The 4929-nt window shown below is 40.7% G+C and overlaps 1 long non-coding RNA gene across 4 annotated transcripts; it reads left to right on the top strand.

Annotated features, from left to right (window-relative positions):
• Positions 1-1573: 1573 nt before the first annotated feature.
• LOC133724873 (uncharacterized) lies at positions 1574-4714 on the top strand. Of its 4 annotated transcripts, XR_009854087.1 has the most exons (7): positions 1574-2175; positions 2286-2351; positions 2424-3105; positions 3247-3411; positions 3971-4134; positions 4392-4458; positions 4541-4714. It is a non-coding gene; the product is annotated as an uncharacterized LOC133724873 (long non-coding RNA). The 4 variants fall into 4 exon arrangements; XR_009854086.1 differs by having other exon boundaries at positions 2286-2336; positions 4392-4714; XR_009854085.1 differs by having other exon boundaries at positions 4392-4714.
• The last annotated feature ends 215 nt before the right edge of the window (positions 4715-4929 follow it).

Below are 4929 nucleotides of genomic sequence, written 5' to 3'. Positions count from 1 at the left end.
ATTCTGTACACACCGAAATATCTATTATACCCTCACTACCTCTTTTTTTTTTTTTTTGTTTTTTTTTTTTTTTTTTGACCTTGTCTTCTTCCAGCTCTCTCTCCTCCTCTGGTTATCTCTGTCTTCCTCGTCCAAAAACAAACTCAGTTCTCTCTCCATCTCCAAATCTTCGACGACGCGAACGCCACCCACCACCACCATCACAACCCTCATGCCCTCCCTTCTCTCCTTATCCCACACCCCAATGTCCTCCTCAACCCCCCGCCGCCATGCTGGACCGACAACGAGGCCGAAGCCCTCATCTCCATCTTCAAGGACAAGTGGTCCTCTCTCGACCACACCAATCTCAAAGCCACCTACTGGGATGACGTCGCCACCACCCTCGCCGCCCAATTCCCATTGACCGCCATGCAGTGCCACAAGTGGAGATGGGTTCGAAGGTCGAACAAGAACATCTTTGGGACGAGATCGGAGAAGAAGATTACCGCCATTAGCTGTCTCTCTCTCTCTCTCCTCCCCCCCCCCCCCCCCCCCCGATCTTTATATCTTCTTCTTCTTCTCTGGAAAAGTCTCTACCTTTCTCTCTCAAATTTGCATCCCTATTCACGCAATCCAAGTTGCTCGCTGCCTCAAATTCGACAGAGACGGATACCGGCGAGTTCCCAAAATTTTCCGGCAGATCGAACCTGAACCGATTGTGGTTGATGAAAATAGCACCCAAGTCCAGTCGGAGTTGACCTCGAACATACCGGTCTTCAACGCGAGCTTCAACCGATCGAGCCGGGTGTCGTCGTTTAGGGCTTTGGAGGCTGAGGATTGGCGGAGATGGTGGTGGTAGCGGCGGCGTTAGGGCACGGGGCTCTCAACATGCATGAAGGCAGATCATGTGAGGTTCGATTCAAGTCTGGATGTGTCTGTTTTGTCGCTCAGGGCTCTGAACCGATCACAATCTGCAAAAGCCACCGTCTTTCCACCACCACCTCCTCGTCCTCCGCCGCGACTCGGACCGCTCCGGCCACCTCCCCTGCAAAGACATATGGGAAATCGGGATCGGGCTGGACCGATTCGTGAAGGTAAGAGAAGAGCAGTGGTAAAGATTTGGATTTTGTTGGATTTGATCAGTTTGGTTTAGGTTGCGGTTGGTATTGATAGGGATTTGGTTTGGTTTTGGGGAAGGAAAGAATCTGAGGATGGTTTGGTCAGGGATTTGGTTTGGATTTTCGCTGATTCAGAATTGTCGGTGATAAGGAAGAAGAAGACGGGGAGAAACAAAGGAGGAGAGAGAGCGTGGAAGGAGAAAAGGTCAAAAGGAAAAAGGGGAAAAAAAAAAAAACGAGAGAGAAAAGAGAAAAAAATAATAATAATAATTGAGGGTAAAATAGACATTTCAGCATGAAATGGATGCCACGTCAGCAATTTAACAGACAATTTAGACGGGGCTTGACGGCAGGGACCAATTGGGAGGAAATTGAGAGTTCGAGGAGTTTTTAGGTGAAATTCGAAGGTCAGGGACTGAAACGACGAAACCATATAAGTATAGGGAGTAAGCAGTAATTAACTCAAATTATTTTAACATCGGTTTTTGAAAAACCGATTTCTATTTGTATAATTGACATCAGTTTTTACTGTTAACTGATGTCTAAAATTTAGATCAAAAATTTTAAAAAACGCGGAAAGCCTAAGTTAAAAATTTTCGTGCAAGCGGGAACCAAATTAGAGTTGATCCGTTTCCCACCCTACCTCACTCATTTGCTCTGCTTTTCCCCGAAGCTCAATTTCTCTATCCCTCTCCTTCTCTCTCTCTCTCTCTCTCTCTCTCTCTCCTGATCGAAACAAAACAGAAAACTCTAGAAAACGACTCGCTCTCTCTCACTCTCTCCCCGTCCTAATCGACCCAAACCACAAAACCCTAGAAAATAAATAGATATCTTTGTGGTCAGCTCGGAGGTGGACTGGACGGAGCTGTGTGGGGCCGGAGGACGTGCAGCCTAGCATTGACTCGTCGGAGGAAGGCAAAGAAGATGGTGGCTCCAGTGAGTGTACCCCGATGGTCGGAGATCGGTGACAGAAGAAAGAGAGTCCTCCAGATCCATTTTCTCTCTCCTCCTGTTTCTCGTCTGTGCTTTTCTCTAGTCCCGTACTGTGGTCCTCTTTAGAGCTCTAGCTGTAATTGAGGTAAAAAATTCTGCTAATTCATTGATCTTAAAAATTATTCCAGATACTATAGTGGAGGGTCATCTTGGTTTCGGTTTTAAAGAGTTGAATTTGGCTTTCATTTTTTTAAGATAAGCAATTAGTTGTGGGAGAGTTCGAACATGGAGAGGCCCATGTGGAAGGTTAGCTAAAGAAAGGTTCGATCTTGTTTGTAAGAATCTTGACATGCACAGTAATCTCTTATCTAATCATCTGCTTACTGATTGCAGATGTTTTTGGATGAAGCTTGTGTGGTCTTTCTGGGTACCTACTCTGCAAATTCTTTGGCAATCTCAAGTGTATATTCATTGTGAAATTAAAATTATATGTTTTAATTTACTGCATTACCTGGTGTAGCGAACAGTTTGAGTCTAGCATCAGGTTCTTCAGGCAATTTATTCTTTTGTTCCTCGTGCATCAAGTAGCAATATCACTATTTCATTTGATTGCATCCTTGGTCCAAAATCATTCTGTTGCAGGAACTGTCGGTCTATTCTCTTTAATAGTAATGTATCTATTTGGTGGCTTTATAATTCCAAAATGTAAGGGAGGCTATTTGTGACTTCAGTAGAACTGTTTAAAAATATGTGGCATTCAATTAATCTAATAAGCATTCCTAATGCAGCTTCTCTACCTGCTTGGTTGGCATGGGGATTTTGGGTTTCTTCATTGGCCTTTGCAGAACTAGGTGCTTCAATAAATGAATTTCAATTAGCATTAGCAGTAGCAGTTTGGAGCTACGATTAAAAGCATTAGCAGGACAATGAGCATCGCGGAGGCGCAGTTTGTGATGGCGAAGGCGTCAAGGTGCCCAGTCTCGTTGGCGACAGCCACACCATTGCCCATAATATAACCTGAGCCCTTACTGGAAAAGCATTGGGTGTAAAATCAGCTATCAGAACCAATTATAAGGTTGCTCTCTCTCTCTCTCTCTCTCTGTGAAAATGTAGCTTCCTAGAGGAAAATATTGCTAGGCTAGAGGTCTCTGTAACCAGGATTGTTTCTTGGATGCATTTCTAATTTTTCTGATGACACTTTTAACATTTATATCAGATGTGGTCTTATTTGATTGCAAAGAGTAAGGAAGGCGGGGTTACTAATGTTGCCACCAATGTTCAATGATGCCACCAATGTTCTTCAGAGTTGGGACCCAACTCTGGTCAATCCCTGCACCTGGTTCCATGTTACCTGTGATGCTAATAACCATGTGATCCGTTTGTAAGTTTATTCTCTCTTCGATTTTGAAATAGGGTGTTTGTTGTTTGAGTTTGAATTTGTTTATCAATTACCTTTTTGAATTAATTTCTTGTAATTTTTGTGGCTTGATTGACTTTCTCGTCTTCAATTTTGGTTTGCTATATGGCTAAGATTTTATCTTTTAATTTTATTCTTCTGGGCATGAAAGAGGCATATTGGTGAGATAACGTTTTTAACGTTAGTTTTGCATGCCATTGATTAGTTGTAAATGTAATAGCATATATGCTTGGTACGTTTTGTTGAATTGTGATGTATGCCACTGTTTTCCTCTTCCAGATATGCTTGGTATGTTTTGTTTTCTCTATTATGTTGGTTTACTGGAATTATTGTTGGTTGGAATAATGGATGAGGACTTAGAAATAGTAATTGATAATGCTTCTTGTGTATGTTCTTTGATTTTGCAAGTTTTAACTTCTCATTACATTAATTTAGTTTATATGTTATTTTACTTTGATTCTTTATACATATATATGCTTATGTGTAACTAATTTGGTCATGATCTGCCATGTTCCTTTTGCAGAACAGTGTATTATGTGAGTTTGAGTGATGAGAGCTGCCATGTTCCTTGTATAAATTGGCAGACTACATAGGTTTACCTTGCCTGATAGCTCGTGGTTGCAAGTATTGTGTGGCAGATCATAGGTCTTCTTGTCTTGCTAAAATTGAAGACAGGCAGCTTGTGAGGTTTGATACTTTTCACTACTTTTCTTGCTTAGTATTTTATGGCTTTGTTAAAACTTCACCTGTTCATAACAGTTTGCATTTTATTTCATTCTGAACATGGAGATGCAGTGTAATTTGATGTTAGAGTTTACCTACAGTATGCTATCCAAATGATATCTGACCCATCACTACTAGAATAATGTTAATAGACATCATGTCATAGATTGGTTGTACTTTTAATAGAGTTTACTTTTTTTTGGTTGTTTGGTTGTACGTAGGTGGAGGATGGGAATAATGATCTGCCAATATTTGATTGTAATCCCAGCTTGATCAACTTCCAAACAGGTCTCACTCCCCTATTAATAGTGATAGACTAACATAGAATCACCGACATCTAACCTGTCTTATAAATTTTCTTCTTATGCAGAGAGGATAAGCACTTTATCTTCCTTCATCAACAGAATCTTCCTTGTAGTTTGTCCGCCAAACTATGTATCTATTGCAGAATAAAATCATCCCATTATACATGTACAGATGAATTGATGCTTGAAGCTGTAATTTTGTATAGAAATTAATGCAATTCCCCAATATTTGAATTTCATGTTATTTGTGGATCAACTTTCTAGTACCAAATACAGCACGAAAGGGTTATAACAGTAGTTTGAATTCATAGACTGATGTCAAGAAAAGAAAAAAACATCAGTTACTGATGAAGAACTGATGTCAAAAAATATAAATTACATCAGTTTGATAACAAAAACTGATGTTAGAAAAGAGAAAATACATCAGTTGTCAAACAAAAACCGATGTCTAGAT

This window comes from Rosa rugosa, chromosome 1, assembly GCF_958449725.1.
Source record: "Rosa rugosa chromosome 1, drRosRugo1.1, whole genome shotgun sequence".
NCBI lineage: Eukaryota > Viridiplantae > Streptophyta > Magnoliopsida > Rosales > Rosaceae > Rosa > Rosa rugosa.
The sequence above is the reverse complement of the archived record's forward strand: the minus strand, read 5'-3'. Positions and strand labels throughout refer to the sequence as shown.